Below are 16,370 nucleotides of genomic sequence, written 5' to 3' on the forward strand. Positions count from 1 at the left end.
TGTCATGCTCAGAAAATATAGTAGATGTCAGTTGCTTTTTGGCCAACAAGAATGCATTCGCTCTGACTTGTATTTTGGGAATTCCATTTTCCATTATTAGACAATGTGCTTCAAGTGGAGCCTCCAATTTCAGCATCCAGGATCAGATCATGAGGTCTAGTCAACTACCTGGTCCCCCGCCATTATGTTAGACACAGAAGCATATGACCTGAACCAAAGGAAATAGGACTGATAAGAGCAGATCCTGGGGATTCTGCAATGGCAGAGAAAGACATGTACTCTTTTCTTGTAGATTTGTATTTGGAAAGATGTAGCTCAGAGCTATTTAAAAAAACTTAAGGGAAAACTAAATATAGTCAAAATAGAGTAAGACTGAGTCAAATGATGGAAAGGGAAAAAAAAGGAAAACAAGTCACGGAGGTGACTTTTGTATATTAAACACAATACCCACGTTCTTCCTCTGAAATTTTATATTATGTAAGTCGCTAAATTTATTCATTGTATATGTCAGTTGAATCAAGATTTTCCTGTCACAAGCCAATGAGTCCTACCTGAGAGTGTGACTCAGCAAATGCTATCAGTTAAACTTCAGTATTCTAGAGATTCATTCAGAAGAGGGAAACCCAAATTTTCCTCAAATTTTAAGCAGAGGTATGTGATTTTGAAGACCAGCTCCCTGAATAATATAATTGAGTAGGCGATTTAACCTCAGTTTCATAATCTGCCAAATGGGAATTATAATAATAATATTTCATGGAATTATTTAGCATAAATTTGGATAGTATATATTCAACCTCTAACAGAGTTCTTAAAATATATACATATCCTATAATTGGTAGCATTATTCATTCATGGTCTGTGTATCTTTTCATGTTGTTCATTAAGCTACCAAAGTTGTCCATATATCTGCAGTGGTCCAGAGCCTTGCACAGGGTAGGGAGTCAATAATTGTTTGTTAATTGAATAAATAAGTTTGTGGATAGTTGATCCTTGTGTTCTCAGTTCGTTTAATCTCGAGTGATGTTGTTTGAATGATAAATTATGTGGTGATCCTATGTGTACTGTTTCAATCTTTTGTTTTTTGCCAATTTCTTCAACTTTAATCTAAACAAGTGTTCCCTTTCTTGACCTTCCAAGGATACAAAGAAAATTTGATTAAGATTATCACACAAATCAATTCCAAAGACACCTGCGCCCCTATGTTTATAGCAGCACTATTTACAATAGCTAAACTATGTAAACAAACCAAATGCCCAAAAATAGATGACTGGATCAAGAAGATGTGGTACATATATACCATGGAATATTACTCAGCATTCAAAAAAGATAAACACATGCAATTTGCAGCAACATGGATGGCGCTGGAAGGGATCATTCTCAGCAAAATAAGCCAAAAAGAAAAAGAAAAATACCGGATGGTCTCACTCATAGCAGGAATCTAGAAAACTTAAATAAGGGACCAGGAAAATGAATAACTGTAAGAAAGTGAAAATCAAAATCAACAAAAAACTATGAACCAGAGACACTTTTTGGGGGGTTGGGGGCAGGAGGGGAGGGATTGGGGTCAGAATGGGGGGTTTGCAATTGTATGGGGGAATATGAAAATAAAATTTATTATTTAAAAAAAAAAATATCCTTGAAAAGGAAAGTTTTCAGGAGACATTGCAGTAGAATAAGGAATCCCTGAGAGCCCTTTGTATTTGTCAAGGGTTCATTTTTACCACCAACACCAATCTTGCAATAAATGAATATTAGTATTTACAAGTATTTGTTGTCTAAGGATTTAGTACATAAAAGCCATGGTGTGTATAAAAGGGAAAGAAGGGCTGAGTTGAGCCTCCCTGGTGGCATAGGGGGTTAAGACGCAGCACTGTGAGGCTGTCCGCAGCCACTGCAGCATGAGTTCGATCCCTGGCTGGCCAAGGAGATAACCACATGGCACAGTAGTCTTCCTATCTCGTCTGCTGCTCCCCTCAGCAGTGTATTTCAGTTACTCTGCTTGTTTCTGTTCCCCACTCTGTCTCTAGTGAATCCCCTCACCCCCTGCACCCCAGCTCTTGTATGCATAAATAAACAAATCTTTAAAAAAAAAAAAAAAGATTATCACACAAATATTTGTGCCAGATACAAGTGAGTTCTAGGGCAAGTTAGGGTTAAGTAGGCAGCTTCAGGAACAGTACAGGCAGGGACTTTGGGAGAGTTAAAGAGGCTTCTGAGATAAGGACAGTAAATTCTAAGAGGTGCTAACCAAGACATACTCCAGCCATGAGGTCAGAAAGTCCAAGAGGACTAAATAAACAAGGACAGTAAATCTTGAGAGAACAAGATCTTGGACAGAGGAGGTAAAAGGAGAAAATCTAAGATCAGAGCTGGGAAAACGGGCACATCTGCCCAGAGGAGTATAACCACTGGGAGAGAGAGCCCATCACAACGTCGGATGATGACATTTTAGAATAAAGGAAAAAAGGTTTAAATATCCCCTAGACACAAGGCCCAAGGCGGCAGCTTTTGTCCCTCCTTGGCATCGCTGCCTTGAATCTTCACTTTTGTTTTTTTTTTCTAAATAAACTTCTCCTTTGTTTTCTAAACAAGGTTTGCATCTCTCCACTTATCTAAAAGTCTGTCTATGAATTCCTTTTTACAACTTCATGAGACAAGAACCGTGATGGTTCAAGAGCTACCAGCACACACCAGCTACGTAAGCTTGTTGTTTGAGTTTGTTTGTTTGTTTGATTGTTTTTAAAGATTTATTTATTTATACAAGAACCAGGGTACAGGCCAGATGTGTGGGAGGATGAGAGGATTCACCAGAGACTGAGTAGGGAACAGAACAGGCAGATTGACAAAATACACTGCTGAGGGGAGCAGCGAGTGAGACAGAAGAGGTCTGCTGTGCCATGTGGGTATCTCCCTGGCCAGCAGGGATTGAACCGGTGCTGCAGAGACTGCAGACAGCCTCACAGTGCAGTGCTCAACTGCCTGCACCAGCAGGAAGGCTTTCCATTTTTTATTTTTATTCTTACATCTTTGTAATACCCATAGTTCTCCCACCTCCACATCACCTGCGAACCATCACCATATTCTTTTGTTTTCATCCCTCCCTGTTTTACCCCTACTCCCACCCCTCCCCTGCTGTATGTTCTATGGTCAGCTTGCTAGTTTTTGACTTTTTCTTAAGCTTTTGTTTGGCTTCTCTATATTCCACATATAAGTGTGTTATTTATCTTTATCCTTGTGACTAATTTCGGCTAGCGTAATTCCTTCCAGTTCCATCCATGTTGCCACAAATGGCATTGCATTTGATCCAGCAATTTCACTACTAGGTATTTACCCAAAGGACACAGAAACATTAATTCAAAAGGGCATCTGCACCCTTCTGTTTATAGCAGCAATATTTACAATAGCTAAGCCATGGAAACAACCCAAATGCCCAAAAATAGATGACTGGATCAAGAAGATGTGGTACATATACACATGGAATATTACTCAGCAATCAAAACAGATAAACTCACGCAATTTGCAGCAACAATGGATGGAGTTGGAAGGGATCATGCTCAGCAAAATAAGCCAGAAAGAAAAAGAAAAACACCGGATGGTCTCACTCATAGCCAGTTTCTCTTTTTTGATCTCTGAGTAATTTAATGACTTTGTTGACAAGAGAATAGTTGGTAGTAGAGGACAGAGTACTGAATTTTAACTCTAAAAGACTTCAAAGTCCTGGCCCTATGGTTTGCTACTTATAAGACATTGAGCATGTCTTGAAATTGCATTTTCTTCACTCATAATAAAACTAGATTAATAATCCCTACCCCATAATAATTTTTAGATGATCAAATGAAATAATATAAGGGAAAGAGTACTTTGAAAACTCTAATACTGTCAGTAATTATGATTAACACTGTGAATTACAGAGGAAAAAATGCATACTCCTCTGCTTTCTAACTGGGATACAATTAATCAAAATCTATGATCTTCAAATGTATTATTTCTTTGCCACAATTGGAAGCATGACTAACCTTCAGATTTCAGTGAGTGTTTTATGAAGTAGGAGGAAAAATGGAAGGAAAGAGAAATTCATTTCACAAATGCCATTCCCTTAGACTGCATTTTCCTTTTCTCCAGCTCACAAATCCCATTCATCCCTAAGGGCTCATCTGATGATTTCCTACATACCAGTTAAGGCTCAGTTCCCCTATCATCAACTATAAAAAGATTTATTCCCCAGGTAGTAGTAAACACCAATCTGCCAGGTTCCTAATGCATGTGTTGCTCCATCTCTATGTTTGTACCTGTCACAGAGAATGGAATGTCTCTCTCCACGTTTATCTCCCCCACTAAGCTATAATCTCCTTTGAAATGGGGGCCTATATATTTCTTAAATTTATATCACCAACAATTATCAGAAACATTGACATACAAAAAAGTCTAGTATACATGTTTATTGAATTACATGGAAGAAAAGACTTACTAATCACTTATGATGGATTAGAAAATAGTACTAAGTGCTATACATGTGTTGCCTCATTTGATCCTGAAAACAACCCAGTGACAAAGACACTATTTTTATTTCCTATATTTTGAAAAAGCTGCATTTTTTTAGTGACAGCCTCAGTTTCTTTCTTCTGTTCTTTAACTTTATTCATGAGTTCAATCATTTGTTTCTCTAAATATTCTTGTATCTTTTTTATAAGCTTTTCTGAGTTCTCTTCTATCACTATAACTTGCCTTTCTGAATTTTCTCCCATTTCTTTGTGTTTTTTTATAGCAGTTATGAACACTCTAACAAGGAGATATATTTTCCCATGTGGTTGGACTTTGGAGAGATCTCTCTTTGTGATGTTCTATATTCCCTTGAGATCTCAAGTTGCCATGTGTATGTATTTGTCCATTTTGCTACTTTATATTTTCCAGGTATTATTTAATATCTGTAACATTAATTTGGAGAGCTTAACTACTTTTTTTTTTCCCTGAAAGTGGCACCATTTTTTTTTTATTTGATTTGAAATTTGCTTCCTAGTAGCTATCAAGCCCTTTTTATTCGCTATTAAATTAGGCTTTTAAAAATTCTTTATTTAGGGGTCTCTCTGGTGGTGCAAGGGGTTAATACGCAATCTATGAAGTTAACTGCCGTCACTGCAGCATGAGTTCAATCCTCAGCCAGCCAGGGAGCTACCCATATGGCGCAGCAAACCTCTCCTGCCCCGCCCACTGCTCCCCTCATCAGTGTATTTCAGTCAGTCTGCCTGTTTTGCTCCCCACTCTGTCTCTGGTGAATCCTCCCACCCCCCACATCTCTGGCCTGTACCCCAGTTCTTGTATGCATACATAAATAAATCTTTTTTTAAGATTTTATCTATTTTATCTTTTTTTAAGATTTATTTATGTATGCATACAAGAGCTGGGGTGTAGGCCAGAGGCATGGGAGGATGAGAGGATGCACCAGAGACAGAGTGAGGAGCAGAAAAGGCAGATGGACTGAAGACACTGCTGAGGGGAGCAGCAGGCGGGACAGGAGAGGTTCGCCGCACCATGTGGGTAAATCCCTGGCCAGGGGGAATTGAACTCGTGCTGTAGAGGTTGCAGAGAGCTTCACAGTGTGGTGCCACCAGGGAGACCTTAAATAAATAAATCTTTAAAAAGAAATGATGGAGTCTTTCCATTTGCAACAACATGGATGGAACCAGGGAGCAGTATGTTAAGCAAAATAAGTTAGAAGGAGCAAGATACATAATGGGTGAGTTCATTCACATGTGGAATATAAAGAAACAAAACACAGGAGGAGACAAAAATAAACCAAAACAAAACCTTGAAATATGACTGTAGAATTGAGGCTACCAGAAAGGGATAGTGGGGGTGGGAGAAAAAGGAAGGGGGAAATCTGATCCACCCCCCAAGAGAAGGGGGGGTGAGAACTGCGAACAGGAGAGAACAGTGGACTATGGGTGCTTTGGTGGTGGGAGAGCTAAGGCGACCACTCCTGAGGGTAGAAATCTTATGTCAAAATTTTAACAAGGATATTTTTTAAAATGGTACTTCTTTTTTTTTTAATCAACAATAATAGGCTTACTTTGATTTTAACTTCACATTAACAGATACATCCTTGATGCCTTCTGCTGCTTGGTGCTCCAAGTTAAACCTGGAGCCATGCAATCAACTTCAGTGGATACATAAATAATGTTGTGCTTTTATATTCGATATGGATTCTGCACTCATAACTGAAAACCTTGCTGGTATTTACATATATTATATCATCTAAAGTGCTCAAAAAATAAATTAAAAATGGTACTTCATTAAAATACATGAATTTTAAAAAGAAAGAAGTGGAAAAAAGGGTCCAGTGGACGATGATGAAGGCTATTTGGTATTTTGATGATGCGGTGTGGTGTGGTAACCTACATCTGAAAAGGTGTGAACCTATATCCATAAATCATATAGAGTGTGGTAAACCAATGCTATGCCAATAAAAGAAAAATGATAAAATTTTAAAAATAAAAATTTTAAAAGTTGAAATGTAAAACCACCCAAATATTCATAATATTCTAGAGGAGCTAAGTTTCCAACCTGTGCCTGTTAATGAGAATATGAATGATAGAAATTGTAGAAATGTAATAGCTATACATCTCTCCTTATCACCATGACCTGAAAATAATCACTGAGATTGATAAAGACTATTCTCAATCCTAGAGTATGCCTAGACTTGTTGATTAGCCAGAAGAGAGAACTATCATTTATCAGATTTTGTGACAGAGAATGTCTGATCATTCCAAACTGCAGTAGAAGAGCTGTTCCTGAGACATTAGAGCAAATAAATGTAGTATAGAAGCTCTATCAGAAAAAAATCTAAAATCTAGTCATGTCCTTTAGCTATGAGAGAAGAGCAGCAGTTAATCAATTTGAGCTACTTGCTGGAGGACCAAAGCTCACCAATAAAATAATGGTACCCATAGCAATTGAGCCAAGAATGAAGCACGGGTAGTAAAAGATAAAGAAGACATATCCAGATAACGGGACTGTAATTATAAATGACTTTTAGCCTTAGCAAAATTAATTGAGACGCTCTTGATAGATAGTTAAAACTGAGCACTAAATGACACTGACCGTGAGTTACATAGCTTTCTGGTACAAACTCAGAGAGAGTTTCCCTGAAGTGAGTCAAAGCTAGATCTAGTTCAATGGCAATACATGAGATGGATAGGAAATGTGTCAAATGATTGATCAGATGCTTGACCACGGTGTTGCTGACTATAATTTTTAGAAATTGAAAAGCAGTTTTTACAAGAAATGGAGCTCTAAACTATATCATCTAGGGAGGAAAGAGAAAGGTCACAGTGAATAGATGGCCTCAGGGGGAGGTGATAGATTAGTCTCTGAAGTGATTTTTGAATTCCTCCATGATGACCAATCATCACCTCCTCCTGATCATCCAATTCAATGTCCACAGTATCACTGGCATTATAATTTTCAAACACAGAGCTGCCCAAAATATTTGAGAGTCCCCTGTTTCTGAGAAGACAAAGTGCATGTACCTTCTGTGTATGTCATACTTTGTTCTTCAGATTATGGACCAGACTTACATTTGCAAAGCTTGTCTCTTCATTCTTAAAATATTCCACATTCTTTCAAAAATATAGCACCTATTTCATGCTATTCTGGTACCTGAGTTGTTCATTTCCCATCTGTTTTTTTTTTTTTTTAATGAATCTACGTGTCCCAGTAACGAGGTCTGGTGTTGCCTACTCTAAGAGTCCCTCTCCAGTATTCCTGACAGCAGTGTCAGGAAGACACAGATGTAGCAGAGAGAACCATGTAGGAAGTGAGGTAATGGTAGTTTTGAAGACATACCACAGACAATATCAAATAGTCCTACAGAGTCTAAAATGAATTTTTATTTGAGTTTTCACTTGTCAGATAGCTACAGATCACCAGAAATGTCTTGATAACTCTATTCCTGAAACCTTAAAAATATTTAACTATCTAAGAGTCAGTCACACCTATTTCACCAAACCAAGCAAAGAAAAATAATTTTAGAATTTTGAACAACCAGGTTTGCAATAGTAGAAATCTGTCATCAAATTCTTCTTTCTGGCATGTTGTAATTAATGGTGATTGTGTTGATTGGTATTCCCTAAGAATTAGACTATTTTTAAGATGTTATTTTTATTTCTTTATTAGATAAGTCTATAATGAGTGATTACAGTGTGTCCATATATGGTGCTCATTATGAATAAGATATAGTCTCTGGCCTTCGGGATATATAATGAAAAAGATAGCTATGTATTTAGAGTCAATCTTCTTCTGATTAGTTTACAACTTGGAGTGAAATAGCATGAGTTGCTGACTCCCTTTCCAGAATTCTGAATTAGAGATATCACAGAAGTGAGGTATCAGATGGATTCCTATGGATATCAGACATTCATCTAAAATCAATGAATGTTGTAATGGCTTGTGTGTGTGTGTGTGTGTGTGTGTAAAGAATGAGAGAAATAACAGGCTAAAGCAAAAGCAAGTTGTTTGCCACATAATTTATTCCTCTTTGCGAGTACATATTACCCACCAAAAAAGCAGATAATTTCAGAAAAATATTTATTTATGAGCCTCCCTAGTGATCTAGGGGTAAGTCTCAGCACTATCATTGCTAGGGCCTGAGTTCATTATAGGCCAGGGAGCTGACCCACATGGCACAGCAGACCCCTCCTGACTCGCCTGCTGCTCCCCTTAGCAGTGTATTCTGTCAGTCTGCCTGTTCTGTTCCCCACTCTGTCTCTGGTGAATCTTCTCATCCCCTGTACCCCTGGCCCACACCCCAGTTCTTCTATAAAAAAAATAAAAAACATGTATTTATTGACTCCCAAAAACATCATGTAACATTTACAGTTTACAAACATAAAGAAAAAATTTTAAAAATCAACAACCTACATTATTTGAATACTAATGAACCAATCAAATTAACTCAAAAAGGACATAATAAATATTATCAAATTTATTGGGATAAAATGAACATTAATAAGAGCAACATGCATCAAGGAAACTATAATAGGTGAAATAAAGAGTTCAATATCTTGTTTGAATAACAAGATGGATACCAATAATGAATTAATTAATGAACATGAATATCAAGATGAGAAACTCTCCCAAAGGACCTCAAAGATATAAAAGATAGATTTTTTTAGTCCGAAAAGAGGAAAATATTTTTCTCTTATAAGTGAGAAGTTCACAGAACATAAAACTATGTTGGAAGACCATGATAATTTGGTGTGGGAGTGCAACCTGTTTGATGCCTAAGGGGGGAAATCCTTATTCCAAGCACTACACTGGTACTTCAAAAAAATAAAACTGGTTTGTACAAAATGGAAAAAAATGTGTATTAATTACAGAAACATAAATGAGTTAAACACACATTAAAAGGCAAAGACAGATTGATGACAAGACACTAAAATACATTAACTGCTGACAATAATTTGGAAGCAAAATAATATACAAGGTAGAAAATAAAAAGATAGAAAAATAGGTAATATATGTAATCCAAGCAAAAGTTGTAGTAGCAATTTTGTATCAGTCAAAATATAATTTAATATATTAAATTTATGTTTAATAAAATATAGTAGTAACATAGAGATGTCACATTCCAATAAAATGAGCAATAAATTAACTATAGGCAATCAGACTTTTTATATAAATTCAATACTATTGTTTCAATCTATATTAATAAACACTGACAGAGATATGTAGAAAAAGCATAAAATAAAATTGTGCTTCAATCTTTAAACACACACTCACTTAGAATTTGATGGAATAGTTAGACACACACAAAAATGTAACTGAAAACTAAGGGATTTCAGCATAGCTATAGGAGAATATGGCAGAAAACTCAATGGGAATATGATGGAAGATCTAATATTCACAGGAGGCAAAAATGACATGACTATAGGGATATGAAAAGATACCAACACATAGTAGTAATCAGGAAAATACTAATGTTTTATCTATCTTTCTCCAAATTTCTTTCTAAAGCAATCTGTTAAATGTATATACAATAATACAGAGATATAAAAATCTAATTATACAGTGAAAATGTAGAGAAAATATATTTGAGTATATGATATGTAAATTTATATGCATAGAAGTTAATTTCACAATATAATCTCACAAATTTGTGCATTAGAACATAAATTCATCAAAGTAACTGTCCATGTCAGATAGACTAGGAGAAATAGGCTGAGATGGAGAATGAAAATATAAAGTGAAGTAAAAGGAGAGGCTCTAGAATTGCTCAAGGATGCTTGCAATCCCATGAATAGATGAACATGATTTAATCAATTCAGTGAACCTGATTAAAAAAAAATAATTTACTTCGTTTTGGAAAGCTAGAGTAAGGAGTGACTGGTTGTTGGGGAAGTGGATGCAGAAACAATTAGAACTCAATTGAGTCTTCAGGAAGAACCAGGATTATACTAGGTAGTGAATGCAAGAAGGAAATCATTCCAAGGTTATGAAACCTCCTACAGAAGGGCACAGTTAGGAAATACATTGTTATGTTCAGGGAACTGCAAGCAGACTGGGGTGTGTATGGATAAGGGGAGTTTGGTGGTGAGATAGGAGATGCATGACTAATGTCAAGGCCAAAGTGATAGATTGGTTCCAGATTGTGAAGTCCCTCAAATGTCCTACTAGAAAGCCACTGAAAACCTACAGAGGTGGGGATAAGGGATAGATTGACCCTTGGTGACTTGTGAAAGCCACATGAAAAATTTCCAAGCTGTCACAAACTAGCCAAGCTGTCAAGATTCCAGAGCTGGAACAGGGTAAAGCAGTTAGCTAAATGAGGCTCCCATGAAGAATGTCCCTGTCAGTCTATCTGGGGTGGCATCTGCTGTAACTAGAGACCAGCAAGTCAACAGACAGTTTGATTGTCAAATGATTTATGTCAGCCATCATGTGTCGAAGTAGCAGTCACACATCTGTCATCAGGACAATGTTGTATAAAAGTGATTTTAATTGCTTCTGGAATCTAAATAAAAGGAGCAAAGCATCTGAGATAAATTATGGGATCACTGCTAATTTTTAGATTGTGTTTTGAAGGACAAAATAAACCCCCAGTTGACTGGGGGAGGTGGTGGTAAAAGTTATTTCACCAATAGGAGATGCAGGTAGGAGTGTTTTAATGACAAATGACAATATTCATACTATGACAAGAACCTCAATTCAGAAAAATGTCAAGCTAATGTATTCCATTTTCTTTCCTGTATTTAATCAACTGTAGAAGGTACTGATGGGAGAAGCAGGCTATAAGAAAAGGACTTGTGAATGTCAAATATTAAAATAAATAATCACATTTAGGTAATCTCTTCCAATTTGCTATGCATATTAGGCACAATTTAATGTCTCCATACCCACTTTTCATCTGCCTTTCTGACGTTTTCCTCCTTTCTGCTCCTTAATGCTTTTGCCCCTTTGTAAATCCTTATCTTCCTCTTCTTCACTTGTGTCTTTCTCCTGCCACCACAGAAGAAATCTTCCTGAAGTATCATACAAGTTATTCAAGCCCCTTCACAGAAGCTCCCCCAGGCTGACTGCTGCAACAGAATCCCTACTCCTTGGATTGAGGTCGAAAAAGGCTCTGTATGATAACCATTCATTAATTCAGTTCATTCAGCAAATATTTATTGAACATTTACTGCACACTGGGTAGTGTCCTACACACGTCAGTGAACAAAACATGACTAAAATCCCTCCCCTCGTGAAGTTTACATTCCATGGAGGCCGTCAACTTAACGGATTTACCATCAGACCTTTGAACCACTCACAAATCCTTAAACTCTTTCCCAGCTATTTACCTTTGCTTGATATTTTGGTTATATACTCAACTAATAATTCTTTTCTACCAAATGTGTCTGACATCCATGCAACTCCCTTGGGGTCTCGATTCCTTAATCTTCTCTTCAAAGATCATTCCCTCCTCTCCACCTCAGCCACCCTCTCCCATGGTCATTCAGGAAGACTTGCTTGCTAGGTCCTCTTCCCTCATCCAACCTAAGTAAAAAGGAAAAGAATCTGGTTTCCTCATACAAATTGCCTCATTCAAATCTTGAAAACAATCACATGAGTTAAGCACTGTGTGATTTATTTCACTCTGTCTCTGGTGAATCCTCTCACCCCACCCCCTCCCCCACACCTCTGGCTTGTATCCCAGTTCTTTATGCATAAATAAATAAATCTTTTTAAAAAATTATTGTTAGTAAATAGATAGTAAATATTTTCTCACCTCTCTAAAGGCAAAACCCAATAATTTTTACTGTAATATGCTTCATACTTTCCCTCATAGTTACCTTTTTTCCGACTACATGCACATTCTGTCCACACTGTGATGTTCCTTTGACTTCTGCATAATAGAAATACAATTCACACCAAGACATTCATGAGAAAAATCCATCCAGACTCCCTTGTGGTACTTACCATCATTCTGGATCTAGTCCAGACTCCACTCATACGGCTTAGATATGACTAGATCACAACTCTGGCCAAAGTCACGATCAAAGACTGATCCAAAAAAAGGTCCATCCTTCACTGGGTAGATTGCAAATGACACAGAAAATACTAATTTTGCTCAACTCATCCTAGAATTCTTGGGTTCCTGTGATTGGCATACTGCATGTTAACAGTGGATGTGAAGCCAGAAATGTAGGATTGAAGTTCTGTTTCTGTTGTTCGTCGTCACTGTATTCTCTCACTCCTCTCAAGGCAAAACCCAGCAATTTTCACTATAATCTGCTTCTGAATTTCCCTCATAGTTATTTTTTTCCAACTAAATGCACATTCTTAAAACTTACAAGTTAATCAATCAGCCAATGATGTCAGGATAATTTGGATGAATATAGACTGTGATACATGAATTTAATTGTACCAAAAATATGTCATATCTTAATGAAATAAGTGGAGGAAGGAAGAGAAAGGAGTAAAGTAACAAGAAAACGGTGTTTTGAGCACAAAGAAAGTTTAATATTACAACATAAAAATCTTATCTGGTAAATTTGTTTCTCATTAGGATCTGTGTTAACAATTCTGAAACATCTCTACATTTATTATAGTATTAAGCAAATAAGGAAATAAACTGAAGTGATGAGAGCAATTTTTCTGTCTGAGAAAAAAAAGTTTCAAGAAGACTAGGAAGAACTTTGTGCTACTTTAGAGTCAGCCATATCAGTATGAACACATATACCTTTAAATTGGATATATACATAGATATAGAGATAATGATAGATGATAGGTAGATCATCCATGCGTACATACATACACACTAGAGACATAGATATAGAGACGTATACATGAGTTAGCACTCATACACATTTTTTTTTTTACTCTGTCCACTAAGAGGGCTGAAATGCAGTGACATACCAATTACAATGAATGTTCTCAGCACTTGATCTTGATATCTCAATACTATTACCCATTAAATGAAAACAAAAAAAAAAAGAAAAACATATTCTTGGAGAAATAACTGATTCTAGGGCTGTGGCATGAAAGATAAAAGATAAGGCTGAAGCATTTTGTAGTGTCAGAAAATAAGGAATTTCTCAAAAAAAGCATTAAATAGGGACTTATCAGAAGGACGCAGGAGACCTGAGAGTTCCTAAGGTCTTCATCTAGAGTAATGTGAGCAACTAGATAAATAATTATTTTTGTGGATTCTAAAACTACACAAACAGCCATAATCCCATATTTAATGTATTAAGGAGGCGGGATAAATCTTCCTTACAGAATATATAAGTAAAGAAAAAATGGGAAAAATTAGGAATCATTAATAGAGCAAGACAATAATAATTGTTGCCCTCAAGAGTCACTGACAAATGCTAAAATTAGTGCATGAAACTTTTAAGGATAAAAGGCATAATTCCATAGCCCGAAACAGCTCTTCCAAAACATCTGAGTTTTTGTTGTAGTTAGAAGTACCATTGTTCCCTATCTTTGCCAGTTTTTGTCAGTATAGAATATCCACCCCCCAGATGTATTCACCATAGCACTCTCACCACCAAAGCACCCACAGCCCTCCACCAAAGTCCACGGTGCTCTCCCCCAGCCCCTCAGTCTCATTTCTTCTCCCACTAACTCCCCCTATGAATCCACACATCAATGGGCAACTTTCAAGAGTTGCTTTTAAAGTTGGTCTTTGTCTGACCCTTTGATTGGCTTCTCTATATTCTACAATAAGGGACACCATCTGATATTTATCTTTCTCCTTCTGCTTTGTTTCACTTAACTTAATCTCTTCCAGTTCCATCCATGTTGCTGCAAATTGCTTGTGTTTACCTTTTTCATTGCTGAGTAGTATTCCATATATATATATATATATATATATATATATATATATATGTCTTCTCCATCCACTCATCTGTTTTTAGGTATTTAGATTGTTTCTGTATCTTGGCTATTGTAAATAGTGCTGCTATAAACATAGGAGAGCAGGTTTCCTTTCCAAATAGTGTTTTTGTATTTTTTGAGGTAGATGCATAGGAGTAGAATTACTGTGTTGTATGGCAGATCCATACTTAGTCTTTTGAGAAACTATCAAACTGCTTTCCTTTGGGACTGGACTAATCTACATTCCCATTAGCAGTGTAAGGGGATTCCTGTCTCTTCACATCCTTACAAGCATTTACTTCTTGTCTTTTTTGACATGGGTCATTCTCACAGGTGTGAGGTGGTACTTCATTGTAGTGTTACTTGCATTCCCCTAATGATAAGTGATGGGGCACATTTTTCCATGTGCCTGCTAACTATCTGAATCATTATACTATGATCTTTTTTGTCTCTTATTAGATATTTTGAATTGAAGTTTTATCCCCTGATATAAATAGATTTGTTCTTACCCTCCTTTGGTTTCCACTTACTTGGAATAATTTTTTTCCATTCCTTCACTTTAAGTCTATGTGAATCCCTAAAATTGAAATGAGTCTCTTTTAGGCAACATATAATTGAATCTAATTTTTTCTTTTTATACATTTATCTAATCTACCCCCTTTGCTAGAACTTAATCCTTTTACATTTAAAGTAATTATTGACAGGTAAGCACTTAAAAATGTTACTTCCTCTAGCTGCTTTCATTATGTCTTGAAGATTTTCTGTAGTTTTATCTTGAGTCTTTTCAGTTCTTAATCTTCTGTGTATCTACTAGAGGATTATGCTTTGTGCTTAGATAAAACAACTAACCATGTATTTTTTATGTTTTCATGTTTTATTAAAGTTCTTTAAAGTTCTTTATGAGTAATGTGCATTTTTGTGCGCACACACACAAGCACAATTTCAAATATGCAAACCTCCCACTTACCAGTATGAATATCCATCAATGTCAAAGGCTGGTAACATCTAGAAGAGAAATGTGGTTTTTATCTCACAGTTAGGGCCTCACTGATAATACTCTATCATAGGCCAGGGCTCTCAGTTTTGCTAAATTGTGCAATAGTTTCTTCAAGATGGCAGGGGATAACAGTAATGGAAACTTCAGTGCACAGTTCCCATCTTGCTCTTTTTTGTGATATTTACATTTCAGTCAGCAATTGGAAGGGCTGCCACAGTATAAAGCATGTAAAGATCAGAGCCCTATTAGTCTTGGTATCTTTAACAATTATAGCTACAGAGAATTTTACCTTTCACCATTACCATTCTTTCCAAGTTTTATTCAAAAAAAGGGGGGTAGGGGATTGGCAGAGGATTAGAATGTCCATGAAGATTATTCAATTGGACAAAATAACAAGTACCTAATTCAGCTGATAATGTCTTATTTTCCACTACACAGCTTTAAAAAGTCAAAGTGTACACAAGCTGCACAACTTCTACTCTGAAATTGTATCCAAATGAGCTACAAAATATCTGATTTTGTCATCTATTTATCCTTTTCTATCTGTTATTTTTCTTCTCTCATTCAGCCTAAGCTGCATCTTTCTCATGTTTTTTGATAAACTGTTCCATTTCCTTTTGTTTGAGAACTCTGATGAGTCTTTCCATTCTCTCTTGTCAGAGTAGCAATTTCCACTTTTTCAGCAGACAGTTTACTAACACCCATGATCTTATAGAACTTTTTTTTTTTAAAGATTTATTTATTTATGCATCCAAGAGCTGGGGCACAGGCCAGAGATGCAGGAGGGTGAGAGGACTCATCAGAGACAGAGTGGGGAGCAGAACAGGCAGACGGACCAAAGACACTGCTGAGGGGAGCAGCGGGTGAGACAGGAGAGGTCTCCCGCACCATGTGGGTTGCTCCCTGGCCAGCCGGGGATCGCACTCGCGCTGCAGAGGCTGCGGATTGCTTCATAGTGCTGTGCTTAATCCCTTACGCCACCAGGGTCTTACAGAACTTTGATAGCTAAAGCAAGTGC

Source organism: Talpa occidentalis, unplaced genomic scaffold (genome assembly GCF_014898055.3).
Source record: "Talpa occidentalis isolate TD23 unplaced genomic scaffold, MPIMG_talOcc4v2.1 talOcc4.3, whole genome shotgun sequence".
Classification (NCBI taxonomy): Eukaryota; Metazoa; Chordata; class Mammalia; order Eulipotyphla; family Talpidae; genus Talpa; species Talpa occidentalis.